Source organism: Lactuca virosa, chromosome 1 (genome assembly GCF_052849685.1).
Source record: "Lactuca virosa cultivar CGN04683 chromosome 1, Lactuca_virosa_CGN04683_v6, whole genome shotgun sequence".
In the NCBI taxonomy this organism is placed as follows: domain Eukaryota; kingdom Viridiplantae; phylum Streptophyta; class Magnoliopsida; order Asterales; family Asteraceae; genus Lactuca; species Lactuca virosa.
In genome coordinates this window covers 307,433,915-307,449,295 of record NC_136426.1, presented here as the reverse complement: position 1 = coordinate 307,449,295, position 15,381 = coordinate 307,433,915, and the positions used below count along the sequence as shown (strand labels likewise).

At 35.2% G+C, this 15,381-nt stretch overlaps 1 pseudogene; it reads left to right on the top strand.

Moving 5' to 3' along the window:
• The first annotated feature begins 13,420 nt into the window (after nucleotides 1-13,420).
• On the top strand, nucleotides 13,421-15,174 carry LOC145130944 (uncharacterized; annotated as a pseudogene).
• Nucleotides 15,175-15,381: the final 207 nt, after the last annotated feature.

The following is a 15,381-nucleotide window of genomic DNA, read 5'->3' as shown; positions in this document are numbered from 1 at the left end:
AGAGGATTATATGATCACTTATCTAAAATGGCGCTTCATAGTTCAACAGAGTGTTAAGAGCTACGATTGCTGATCGGTTTCTGAAGTCATACTTGCAACTATAGTTATTAGACTTATCCAAGTGGGAGACTGTTGGAGATAGTGTCTAAGTCCATAACTATATTTGGTATGTACTTGAACCGACCGGCATGGTCCATTTGAGTTGCACTTCACCCGAACAATTTACAGATAATCTTTTGAGAATAGTATAAGTTATGATTTATTAATATATTATAACTTCTAATATATTAATATAAAATCATATTATTTAATTAGTGTTGATATATAATTAATTTAGAATTAATTTAGAGATCAAAAGTATGACTAATTAAATATGGGCTCTTGTATTTATATAGTGTGGGCTAATGCTTATTTGGAATGGGCTAGGCTTGCATGGAAAGTCCATGGATACTCCATGGAGCTTTAACCCATGGATCTCATGGAAATGAAAAGACATGGGTATTAGGGTTTACATGGATGTAACCCTAATCCACCACACTATATAAAGGGGGCTTTGGTTCTTGAAATTGCACTAGTTGATGTGTGTAAACTAAGAGGGCCGATTTCAAGAAATTTGTGACTATTCTCTCAAGTTTCCAAGTTTGTGGTGATTTGTGACTTCCATTTGAGACATCCACATTATTGGTGCTAAGCTCTCAAACTCCAAGCAATCAACTACTACTACAAGGTAAGTAATTCTACTAGTTTTATTTGATTCAAGTACCCCATGCCATGCTAGTTAGGATAAGAACCTTGGAAAAATAATTATTTGCATGTATCTTAGTCAAACATAGATCCAAGGTTTCTAGGGTTGCATGTACACCATAGGAGTGTTAGAATGCTGAAAACCCATCAGTCTTTACCTAGGACTGCCATGGGCTACCCCACATGGTCTTATATCCAATGCCACAGGCTCCCCCCGGGGTCTTCCATACCAACATAATATCACACAACATATCAATTCATAAATGAATAACACACACATAACATGATCACATAATGGGACGGCCTTGGTGCCGTAGTCCCATAGGTATGGTTGTTGGATTAGTGTCTAAGTCCATAACTATTTTGGTATGTACTTGACCCGATTGTGAGCATGGTCCTTTTGGGTTGCCTTCACACGGGTGACTAGACAGGATGACAGTTGAGGAGAGAGGTTGATTAGGGCATAAATATGATTTATTTATTATATTATATGATTAATATAATAATTTGGAATCATATTATTAATTAGTATTTAATCAGAAATTAATTAGGAATTAATTTTGGGATTAAAGGAATTAATTAAAAGTACAGGGGCTGTTTTGTAATTATTTGATAGTTGAGACTTTGGGCTATTGGATCACCTTTATTAAGGCTTGAACGAAATTCCTAGAAGGATCTAGGAGTTTTCGTCCAAGGGCTTAAGGAAAGGAGTCCATGGACTTGCTTAGGCCCTAAGCTAAGGGATTAGGGTTTCCACCTTGAAACCCTAACTAGCCTCAAGTATAAATAGCACCCTAAGGCACTAGAATTCGTGGAACTCCTTGGGAAAACCCTAATAGGGCCGAATTTGGAGCTTAGTACCCTTCCTCCTCTCTCTCATATTCATCCTCTCACTCAAAGTGTGTTTGTGAGCCATTAGAGGTACTACACTTGTGTTACTTGCTTTCAAGAGCTAAGGAAATTCAAGGAACTAGTTGTTATTGCTATATAACAACAAAAGGTATGTATTCTATTTTTATATATGAATTTCGAAAATAATAGTAGCATGCCAGGTTTCTTTTTGTGTTCATAAAGTTGTATAACTAATAGTGAAAACATAGATCTAACTCTAGGGTTGCATGCACACATAGGATTGTTTGTATAAAACCCATCAGTGGTATCAGAGCCTGGTTTTTGTTTTCAATTAGATTTGATACAAATGTATGAATATGACAATTAGGGTTTATGGCCCATAAACCCTGGAGGCTTGATTTTCGAAATTAGAGTTTCTAAACCCTAGATTTCGAAATTTTGGTAGGGTTTCCTAAACCCTTTCCTTTGGTCCCAAGATTTCGATTTTAGGGTTGTCTAACCCTAGAATTTCGAAATTTGCCTTGTCCCCTAGATAGGATTCCCAAATTTTAGGGATTTAGATAATGCCATATCTTGTAATTATCCTTGATTCCTTAAATAGATAATTAAAGATCTTATGGATTATCTCATTCCATAAATTTTCAAATCTTAGGGGATTTAAGGGATTAGGTTAAATTAATTGTTTAATTTAATAGATATCCTCCAAGATTTAATAATTCAAATTAATTGGTTAATTTTGAATAATTATTAAATCAAATTTTAATATTTAAGATTAAAAGGTTTTAATTTTTCGAAAATTTTTTAAACCAAATTGTTTTGAAAAGTTCAAAACTTGCCCTCAAGTTTTGGAATTTAAAAGTTGATTAAAAGTTTAATTTTGAAATGTTAAATTCTAAAACCCTCGTATTTTGAATAAGTTCAAATTACACCCTTATGGTTTTGGAAAGTTAATAAAACCACCTAGTATTTTAAAAGTGTAAAATACACCCTATACTATATATATATGACATTAAAAGTCTAATATTATATATGTATAAGTAAACAGTCAGTCTTACCGTTAGTAGGCCTCATTCACGAAGCTGGTCTATAAGGGGTGTTTAAGGAAATTGCCTATAAAATGGCGATTGAATGGGTATCCACTCTTACCCACCGCACTCTTGACTAGTGGAGGGTCGTTAGCCGAACGGGTAGGATAGGACGAAACCTTCCATTATAAGTATAATGAAGTACAAAGTAACTACATGCTTTTATAAATTCCCAAATTCTAGTTACTTTAGGGCAAAATGTGAATTTGTATGCTAATCCATGGAATTACACTTCGTACCCTTGTCAAACGTTAGTGGAGCGTGTGTGGCTAACCGACACACTAATTTGGGATTGACATTGGTGGCGAAGGGTGGCTCGATGTTTATCATAGATCAATGGAGCGTGTGTGGCTAACCGGCACATTGATTAGGTGATAGTAGCAATTGGGTGCACCACGTGATTCGTATGGTTATTCACACCTTGTTTGTGATCCTCGGCATCCCAGTCACAAATAGAAGGGCATAATCGAGATTAAACATGCCATTGAAAAGTTCAATGAATCTCAAAAGATCTACGAGTTTCAATTCATTTAAAACTTAAATTTCTTTTTCGTTTTTCATGGTGGGAATTGGTAAATCGTCATTTACCTACCTTCAAATATTCTGCAACTAGATTACGGCATCCCTCTTCTAGGTTGTAGAATGTTGTGTTGGATCCTAGCCTTGATGTTTCATTTGGGTGTTACATCAAGGATTCTTATCAACTAACTTGAATTTTCTCCCGTTTTGTAGATGTCTAAATCTTACAATTATTCTCCCTAACCCACAAGTTCAAAGGCTTGAAAAGTTCAAGCTCACTCAAGCCCTATTGGCAAGTAAACACGAAGATGGGAAACCTGTGTGTGCACACATCTTAGAGATGAAGTCACACATTGATAGGTTAAGGATGATGGGTGTCGATATCTCAGAAATGTTGGCTGTTGACTGGGTTCTTCAGTCACTTCTTGAATCATATAGTGAGTTCGTTAGAGAGTACTATATGATGGACCATGACGTGACCTTCATTGATTTGACCTATTTGCTTATAGCTGCTGAATCAGAAATGATTTGGCATGCTAATCGAGCAAATTTGTCTGGCAAATCAAACTCCCAAACTTCAATGGACATTGAAAATAGTGACATTGGAAATCCAGAAAAGGTAAATTCTGAGATAGTTCCCTGTGCCATTCCAAAAGAGTCCATCTGCTTCTACTGCCAAGAGAAGGGGCATTGGAGACGAAGCTGCCCTGTTTACCCGAGAGATCTAAGAGATGGGAGAGTCAAGACGTATGGCTCTACTTCAGGTAAAATCCAATAACTAACTCTATAAGTTCCTATTCTTTGATTTTCAATACATGATGTGATAAGATTACATTTTGATGTTTTGTAGGATCGAAGAAAAGAGAGGAAGCTTAAAGGAAGAAGTAAGCTGAATCTGATCGTGAATAAATGGATTTCGATCGCATTGCTTGAAGATCGGATTTTTGAGCTACTACTTTAGAGTTAGAATAGATTGCTTAGAAATTGAAATAACATAGTTTTCATTTGAATTGCATTGTAAGGATAAGTTTTTCCGCAATAAAATGAATTTTGATTTCGTCCTATTTATTTATCCTTGCAATGGCATATGTGAAAATGGATGTTTATGTATTTCTAATTTTAGCAATGTTGAATTGGATGTAATTCTTGATTATGTTATTTGTGAAATGTCGAGGATTTGCCAAATAAAGGAAGATTCTCATCACCCAAGTTTCAATTGGACATAAACTTGGAATCATACAACTTGGTTGCGTGATGAATGAGAAACTTCATATTTTGGAAATTAGACTAATTCTTTGGCAAAGTGTCAAGAGAAGGACCAGGAGATCGAGTATACTAGGTTGTGCGTTGATCAAGTCCACCACAAGAGTGATAAAGATATTCGTCATGATTTACTAAAGGTTAGTAAATATGATTATACTTATAAGATTAAGTATAATTCTGAGTTGATTGAAAGAGTTTCAATCAATAGCAGAACGAATAAGAAGAATCAAGTAGGCAGAAAGATAAAAGTTTCTCTATTCTAAGAAGAAGGGATAGTACCTTTTATTGTGTTTTATGATAAGTCTTAATGATTAAGAACCATATCCCAATTGATCCTCTAAGTGAGTCTTAGTGCAATTGCATGTCTAAGAAGAGGAATCAAGAACTGTAGAAATGGTTAAATCAAGAAGTCAATCATACTTCGTTCCAATATCAAGTCTTAGAGTCAAGATTCTGACATGAGTGACAAGTCTTAAGTAGGTTTATAACACTCGACAAATGTGGAATTTGGAAAAGTTTTCTTATTTTTGCACATTTGAAATTGGTAAGTTGTGATGTCTTGGATAAGACAAAGACCAATCAGGACCAATTGTGTGAAGTGTTAAACTTGACAAAAGGCTACACTAACTCTTGAATATTTGTTTGTCAAGAAATGTTTCTTGACAAGAGAATCTTATATGTCAAGGAGTCAGTGGGAGTCTTAATGGTCTTGAAAAGTTTCAAGAACAAATCAAGAGTAAACCTAGTTGATCATCACTAGCACACGACTTGAGGTTTAAAGCCTATCGTGGATGACATACTTTTTTTTCTGTGCCATTCCAATTGAGTTAATTATGCGTGTGAGTTCTATGAGTTCTCATTTGAACGCATAAAGACAAAGCACCTTGATCAATGGAAAGTACATTGATATGAAAGGGTGAGTTGCTTGGAAGACATGGTGGGCATTCATGTTACCATGAGGCAAGAAAACAAGTTCAGTCCATATGGTTTTGGATTTGTCGCAAACTTTCGTTTTGACAAATTCACATGGATAGGAACACATACATCATAAAATCTAAGTGTCATAAGGTTTTCCTCCTTCATGAAAATGATTGTGAGGAAATGCTTTCACTAAGAGAGATTTTAAGAAGATAGAAATTGTGAAAATTGTATTCTCAAATTCGATTATGATTACGGCATCCCTTTTCATAATTCGAATTGTGAGATTTGGCAATGGATCTGAACATTTGGGACTTAGTAACATAAATTCTGAATTGTTTAGACATACATGTGAGCTATCTAAGGCAAAGGTGTATGAGCTTAAAAAGCTTAGATAAAGGCTTATCAAAGCATTAGGTATTAGAAATATGAACTTAAGGAATTCAATAAGCATTGTTTTCTAGAAGCTCAATTGTTTTCTGAATACATGTCAAAGCTAGTGGGAGCATAAGTGTTATGCTGGTAAGAAAATAATCATCATGTTAGTGGGAGCATGATTATTATGGTAAGTATTGCAAGTTAGCAATATTAATTATAGAAAACAAAGATTCATTTTGCAAAGTTGCAAGGGTTGAAAAATTGTTTTGCTATAATTAAGGGAGAGAATATTATACTTCGTTTCAAAAATTCTAAAGCTTAGATCGAGAAATGTTAATAAATTTAGTCAAGGATACATAGTGCATTCTCAAAATTCGATTATGATTACGGCATCCCTCTTCATAGTTCGAATTATGGGAACAGGGCACATAAAATATTATGGCAGAAGGATGATAAAGTATCACATCCTTATGTGAGACATTATGCATCGTGTCTAATACGCTTCGGGTATGGGACCGATTGCATATGTTATAATATTTCACCATTCTAAATTTTCCAAATGCCTAGGGCATTAAGAGGGAAAAAGGACTAGAATCGGTTTTGCCTAAAATAATTAAACAACTATCAAAGGACGGTCTGAGGTTCACTGAGGATTTATCGCTTGTGAGTAGTTGGAAGTATAGTACTGGATGGACTATATTGACATTATTATGAATAGATAAGATTCTATTAAGAATAAGTTGTCATATAGCAAATATGGAAATGTTTCCATTAATGGGAGTTGGATATTAAGACTCTATGTAGATTAGAAACTTTTATGCAAAAGGATGTTCAAAGGAATGTACTTTGAGTGAGAGACATCACATCTATAAAATTGTTTTGTAACAATTTCTGATAGAGAACTTAGTAATTTCATTAGCCGGGTCTTGGTGACTTTTGTGCTATGACATTACGAAAGAATCATTGCATAAAGTGTTAGAATCTGACATATTCTAAAAGTGGCAAGAATTTGGTATTCTTATACTAATAATAAAAAAATTGGGGATTGTGAAATGAGTTTCATTGTAAAAGTTTTTCAATTGATGTATTTCACAGAGTATGGACCATAGGAAACCAAAGTGTGCATGCTTGGAGCATGGGACAATTGTGGTTATAATTCGAGTAATAAGTTGATTGTCTGAAACAGTAAACAATGAATAATGAGTAATCAATATGGTGTTTAAATAAAAGTGTTTTTATTTACGCTCAAAAGTTTTGGGGCCATATAGGATTAATATTATTATTGCGTTTCACTTTGCATGTTTTGACTTCCAGAATAATTTGGTTATTCAAACATCCACAGTCGGTCATACGTTGGAAGTAGGTATGAAGGAAGACTGTCATGAATCTGTCTGTAGATTGTCTAAAGTGTTTAGACATAGCACAAGTTTGCTGCAGAGTTCATGAGTGCTTTGATAAGATTAGAGTATTGGATTAAACCCACGCTCACTTGAATCACTTCATGGTTTTATCACGAGTGATTGGTGAGACAATAACATTGTATGTTCTTGAAACCGAGGCATGTGAGTTGTTATTTGCTGGTCGGTTGCACATTGACAATAAGTAAACGTACCAGTAACTTGGTGTTATAAAACTTATTGTTGTGTGTGATTCGATTAGTGGGTGCAAGCAAGCATTTGAGTCGAAGTTTATCCATTCCTTTTACCCAAGGTGGGATAAAAGCGATATCTGTGGGCCCCTCGATGATTTAGTGATGACAAAGAAAAGTGCTCGGCCGGGCCAGGACTGATTTGATTTGTTCAATTAGTCAGTCGTCATAAATCGGAAATCGGGAAACGACACATAGACTGAGAGAATGATTTCAATCCATGTCTCATGTCTATACGATATCTTGTAGAATGGAGGAATATATGATCCCTTATCTAAAGGACACGCGTATCTGATGAGATCAGAGTTGACAGTGGCTTTTGGAAGCTACGATTGCTAATCAGGTTCTGAAGTCATACGCAGAATAGTTATTAGACTTATCCAAGTGGGAGACTGTTGGATTAGTGTCTAAGTCCATAACTATTTTGGTATGTACTTGACCCGATTGTGAGCATGGTCCTTTTGGGTTGCCTTCACACGGGTGACTAGACAGGATGACAGTTGAGGAGAGAGGTTGATTAGGGCATAAATATGATTTATTTATTATATTATATGATTAATATAATAATTTGGAATCATATTATTAATTAGTATTTAATCAGAAATTAATTAGGAATTAATTTTGGGATTAAAGGAATTAATTAAAAGTACAGGGGCTGTTTTGTAATTATTTGATAGTTGAGACTTTGGGCTATTGGATCACCTTTATTAAGGCTTGAACGAAATTCCTAGAAGGATCTAGGAGTTTTCATCCAAGGGCTTAAGGAAAGGAGTCCATGGACTTGCTTAGGCCCTAAGCTAAGGGATTAGGGTTTCCACCTTGAAACCCTAACTAGCCTCAAGTATAAATAGCACCCTAAGGCACTAGAATTCGTGGAACTCCTTGGGAAAACCCTAATAGGGCCGAATTTGGAGCTTAGTACCCTTCCTCCTCTCTCTCATATTCATCCTCTCACTCAAAGTGTGTTTGTGAGCCATTAGAGGTACTACACTTGTGGTACTTGCTTTCAAGAGCTAAGGAAATTCAAGGAACTAGTTGTTATTGCTATATAACAACAAAAGGTATGTATTCTATTTTTATATATGAATTTCGAAAATAATAGTAGCATGCCAGGTTTCTTTTTGTGTTCATAAAGTTGTATAACTAATAGTGAAAACATAGATCTAACTCTAGGGTTGCATGCACACATAGGATTGTTTGTATAAAACCCATCAATGGTGAGAAGACTCACCTCCGTCCAATGAATACAATTACTGCCCTCCCAATAATCCACAACCTACCAAGCTGAATAATAACAATAATATATAATCAATGATAAGACCTTAAATTACCCAAGGAAACGCCCAACCTTCAAACTCTACCCCCAAGGCCCAATTACCCCTTTCTTGCAAATTGGACCCCAAAATCCAAGTCCAATATCCTTAATGGGCCCCTTGGCCCAATAAGGCCCAACCAGTAAGTCCTTGGCCTAAACAGATGAAAAGGCCTCAATCTTACAGAGTGCAAACAAGCTCATCAGCCAAATGAGGCCTAAAGGCCCAAAACAGATTAGGGCCCATCTGAGCTGTGTATGCCCAGCGTACCTCCCTGGTACGTGCAGCGTACTGATGGTCTAGTGACTACGCGCTGCGTACAGACAGTTACGCCCAGCGTACAATCGTATTAAGCACTTTTCTCATTAAGTGCTTAATGCTCGAATCTCTCACGTCCAAAAGCTAGATCTAAGATTGAAAAGATGTCCCAAGGCATAAAGTTGGCAACTTTATGCCCTTGCATGTCTCATACACTCCCAACCACCCCATTAAGACCTTTTCAAGGTCTTTTACCCAAGCATGAGGTCACAACTCTCATCAAGCTTCCATTTTTACACTTCTAAATGACCAGGGGACCTCAGATCTGACTTTCATATTAAAAGGGAAGGCTTAACTCAACAAAAGAGGTCCAAAGTTCATAAAAGGGACAAACCACCAAAACCCTAGCTAGATCTAAAGATTAGAAAGGAAAGATGCAAGCTTTTTACCTCCAAAAGCTTTGCAAGATGCTTTTGGTGCAGGATCTTGAAGCACCCTCTTGATCCAAGCTTGCTTGACCACCCCTTCTTCTTGAAATACACACAAAAAGGCCACAAATGCACTCTTTAAGGCCTAAGAATGATGTCACAAGGTTTGCAGGAGTATATGGACGTTCTAGGTCTGTGGAGGCTCTCTAGGGTTTAGTCTAAGGGACTTAAAGTTGTTTACATAGGCCTCAAGTCCGGAAAAATTAGGGTTTGCGTCCCTGGCGCGTACGCCCCGCGTAACTCAAGGTACGCCCGACGTACCCTGAATTCCCCGCGACCATTTTTATGCGGTACTAAGCGTACACTTAAGTACGCCCAACTTACTTAAGGGACCAATTATGCAAACTTATCATTTCTTAGGGTTTCAGGACATACTAGAATTTTGGATGTTACAAATAATAATAATAATAATAATAATAATAATAATAATAATAATAAAAGTTTTCAATCAGAAAATATAAGCTCAAACAAGCAATTTTAAGCTACGATTATTTTATATGGGTGACCGGTTCAATTATTGAACAAATTTTCTTACATTTTGGTTACCCGACGATTGGATTCATCTAGATAGGTAGGTTTTATTGTATATAAATCGAGTTGTTTTTCGCAAATTGGTGTTGCTAGGGAGTCTGTCGAGTCGTATACTACGGGAGGTTCGGGCCAACACTAATTGAACTGATTCCTACAACGGTTTCGAGCGATTAAACTCAATCACACGTGAGAGCAACCGTCAGACGTAAGATCACACAGCTTTCGTGACAAGAGTGTATACTTAAAGAAGAGCTCCATTCGAGTCTATCCATCTCCTTTCTCGCTACTACAGAGGTTTTTCAGTGTATGGATGTTCTATTGGGGGTTGCGACTGACCTTTCCTCCTTACTCACTCAAAGGAGTTGTTATGGGTTGTAGTATATGGTTCCAATGTCAATCGGATGAAAAATTCTTGAGATAATAGCAAGATCAACTATGACCATATTGACTAACTTTGATTATGTTCTATGGTTCTGTCAATTCTTTTTATTTTTAGGATAGTTCATTCCAAGTTCATTTTAGTATTGTCTTATTTTAGGACAAATAAGGTTCAATCTTGGGTAATTTGATAGTTTCATTTTATTTACTTCTTTTTATAGTTTATTTTAGCTTTTTTTCATTCATAATTTAGCTAATCTTCATACATATTTTCATGTTTGTTGTTTTATGACTATTTCAGCTACTTTCTAGTTTTATGACCATAATTTCATATTTCAAGAATGTTAGTGGAGCGTGAATATTGGAGGACGATGAAGAATCTTAGGCTAAAGACTTGTGGAGTTGATACAAATTATGGGGTTGTTGATTATGGAAACATAAAGAAGATGGTATTTTACTTAAATGAGGACGGAAGAATATTGGAGCATGTAGAAATTATTGATCAGACGAGTACGTGAGCTATGGGTACTTTGGAGAAGCCAAATTGGGCATATATTGAAGAAAATTTGAAGAATTATGAACTATATGTTGATTGGACGCGTTTTGGACCAATGAGCTAAGTCATTTGAGGCCAATGGGCTAAGTCATTTAAGGCCCAAATCACAAAAGAGCCCATTTAAGGCACCACCCGCGCAGACCACCTGCGCACAGCTATGCTGGCCGTGCACAAGCCTGCTAATTTCTGAAATCTATCTTTAGTTCTATATTGGGAAGGTTGGTGTGCATCTTTTTGGCACTACTTCACATCCGAAAATTGGAGGATTCTCTAGAGTTTTTAGAGGTGTTGGAGCACTTAAAGAGCATCAAGAACATCATCTTTTGTCTCAAAAATCTTGCTACATGTTGGGTATATTTTACTTTTATTTTCTTTTCTTGAGTTTAGCCATCTTAGGCTACACTCATCTTGGTTGACTTTGGTGAAATCACTTGAATGTGTGGTTGAATGTTGAAGAAGTCCATGAACTTGTTCTTGAATATTTATGAGAATGTTTTATATTTTAACATCTTTTGCTACTTGTATGTTTTTGTTCATGATTTTAAATATATTTGTAGTGATTAGGTGGCTAATTTCTTGATTAAGTAATGGATCCTCAAATTAGCAAGCAACAAGTGATTCTTGTGTTAGTTTTCACTTCACACAATCACAAAAACTTTTTCTCCAACATGGTAGTGAAAGCATTTGACTCGTCTTGGATTTGGTGACTTTTTGGTTCTTAATGGTAGTTTATTTTCACTAATTACATACTTAATGGAAATTGTGACTTTACCTAAGGAAATATGTTATGAGCTTCTCTACCTATTTTAATAACTAAGAAAAGTCTAGGTAATCTCAAGCTTCTTGGATTACTATAACCAAATTAGGGATTTAAGACAAGTATCGCACTTTGAATTCTAATGATATATTTACCAAATTTTAATTGAGGAAACCTAAGTTAACCATCCTTCTCTCTTTGATTTTACATCAAATTCTTGCTTTTGTTTAATTGTGCTCTTTAAATCTTAGTTTATCTCTAGTTTTCTTTCAAATATTTCAAAAGACCAACCCCCCCCCCCCCCCCCGATTATTATCTTTATTTTAGTTTCACAAGTATCTGTATAACAAGAATTTCATAGAAATAACAAATTGAACCAAACTCGGTGGATACAATCCCTTTACCATTATACGCTATTTTGTGTGCCATATTAAGGGTATTTACTTTGTTGGCCCCGACAACCACTCGTACTCACTCAAAACTAAGGCTTTTTTTAGAAACCCTATCACTCTATCTTATATTCTTATGTGCCTATAATAAAGTGATGCATGTATATTCAGTTTGTAGGCCTAAAACCCTTTTGGGATTCTTGCTAATTTTAGTTTTTTCAGTGAGATTCCATTATGGTTAGACAATGTTATGGAGGTAGTTAGCATTGGAATTTCAAGAAACATGAACTTGATCAAGCATGTGGTTAAATACTTCGTAGAACCATAAATTGATACACACAAATACGTAAATCAGAAGGGTGAAAATAGTTCCAAGAAGCATAAATTGATCAAGTTTGTTGACAAACTTATCTAAAGGGGTTACCTTTATGGAGCCCCAAACTCGAGTTAACAATCAAAGTAATCCAAAAGACAAGAAAGAAGACAAGAAATATTATATCACTGCATTTTAACATGTTAAACATGTGAAATTTGAAAATAAGAAAAAACCCATTTCATTACCATCAAAATTTGTAACAGGACTTTCATCAAACAACTTATATGCATAACTCAAAATAAGAAAAAAAAAGTTATTTTCATAAACAAATATTACCATGGATCCCATGTTATATCAAGAATGAGAATCAGCATATGGTGTTGACCTTTCCAAACATCTGTAACAATTCATAATTCAATCGATCAACTTCAAAATACCCAGAACCAGAGATTCGATTTCACATAAAAAACATAATTTCATATTTTCAATCCAATATCATTCTCCCCAACTCATTTGTCGAAATGAATGTTTTTTTTATAACAGAAATAGTTGGAAGTAGCAGATGAAAGTCTGAAGTATCCCAAAAAAAACACTAAGAAATTACCTCTATTGCACACAAAGGCGGAAGACAACAAACATAATGATAATTTTGCTTCCTCCATAACAACAAAAACCAAACATAACCTAATCCCAGAAAGGAAGAAAAAATGAAATAAGTATAAGAAGAATGAAATCAAAATAACAAAACTTTTTTTCCGATTCAGCATGTGCATTTGTCGCTTCTTACAAATCCATTAGAGTTTAGAGGTTTCTTTTATTTAGAACCGATTTCTACATGTTGTAGATGACAACGGCAGAGAAGACAGGTGAAGTGGAGGCTGACATTTCTGAGAGAAAGGGTGAGTGGTGAGAGGCAGCAATCGACAGAGAAATGTTGGTAATGGGAGGCGACGAAAACGACGATAAGGTTTATTAGAGAAAGTAATATACATCAAGACTTTTCAAGGGGAAAATGTATTGGAGGACGATGGGAGATGAAGGTGGCGGGAAATATCTGGAAGTATTCCATTGGACAAAATAAAGGTGAAGCAATGGAGACAAACACGTATCAATTCAAGCCGATGATTTGGAGTATTGGAGTTGCAAGCCCATCAAATTCAATACCAGCCACATAAGCCAAACCACAAGCCACCAGCTCAATACTTCAACTGTTCATAAGCCATATATATATATATATATATATATATATATATATATATATATATATATATATATATATATATATATATATATATATATATATATAGAGAGAGAGAGAGAGAGAGAGAGACAGAGAGAGAGAGAGAAATAGGTTCAAATGTTTCTAGCAACTATTGTGTGCATGAATGCACCAATAGGAATTTATGAATAATTAAATAATTAAAAATTGTAATAAGGGCTATTATGTAACTTTAGCATGATAATTAAAATAAAATCCCTTAATTCATGGAAATTACCCTAAAAGTCTATTTGACCAACTATTTAACCCTAGCCTCTCATATCATACATATTCTATTTCTGCCTCCTCCCATTTTCTTATTGATGCGTCTGATCAAAAGAGGTAGTCAAACCTCTTGCTGCAAATCTGTTTCCCCATTCCGTTGATTAAGAAGATGTTATTCTCGGCTGCTCCATCTCCAATCAAAGCTAGCTTCTATCTCCAATCAAAGACCTGTATTGATTGGGAATCTTGTTGCTACGTTAGCCGTTAATTTCCGATTCCAATTTAGTTCAAACGACCACGCTAAACACCGAGTCAGCCGCCGATCAAGAATCACACGTCCCGACTGTTGTTAAAGATAACTTGGTAGCCATTGATGGTGAAGGAGATGATGGAGAAAAAGAGCTTCATGAGCTTTTGTTGCCTAACGTCAATGATCTCCCCCTCTCTCCTCCTTCTGCAATTGAATTCAATTTCGTCACTTACTTCGCTCCTGGTATGTAATTTTACCAACCAATGCCTTTAATTTCGTTAATTTGATTCACGGTTCGTTTTCCTTCCGCCCTAGAAGTAACAACCTATGATTCTACAGAGTATAATCTAGTTTTATTTTCATATTCGAATTCAAGAGAAACTTTTTGATACATATAATTATTACTATTAAATTGGAAGTTAAAAGTTAGCTAATTTAATCTGAATGCTCAAATGTGTGTACCAAATTTGTAGTTTTTTACTATAAAATGTCAAATGTAGGTCAAGTTACTATTAGTATTATCCCTTTTCTAACATTGTTTTGGTTACATTCTTGTGTTTTGATAGATTTTATGAAGCTAGAGCATGATCAATATATATCGCCATGCAAATGGGTATGAATCTTCAAAATAGATGATAAGATTTGAATTATTGATTCAGAAATTACAACCAACTGAAAGTTGTTTATAGTTTATAACATTGACAGTTTCCCTTTCTTTTTTTTTCTGAATAAAGGTTATGTGTTATTGGATTAGCTTCTGGTCATGTGGCCTTTAAGGATGAAGGAGGAGTCACTTCTGTGGATTTCAATGTTGGAAAATCCAACATAAGTGAGATCAAGGTCACAGGGTAACGCAAAAGGGTACATCCGTCATTCAACCTTTTCTTAATCCTTTTTTCTAGATAAGATTTTTCTTGAATCTACTATTTTGGTTTCTTTTTTGCAGAATGCACAACATTTCGAGTCCAATACAACCTTATGTAAAGTATGCACCAACAATGGTTTCTTTTGTTCGTTGGGTATATTCTTGATAATACAAATTCTTTAAGAATATTCAAAACCATTCTGTAAGAATAGTTTATTATGTAAGAATATTATTGCTGTATTCTGATAGAGTTATAGTTAATTAGTTATATGTTTAATGTGCAGTTGTTACAAGTGTATCACTACAAAATATTTGGCAATGAATTTGTGACAGAAATGGCTTGAAGAATGGCTTGAAGACCTGATGGGAAAGGCTCCTTGTATAAAATCA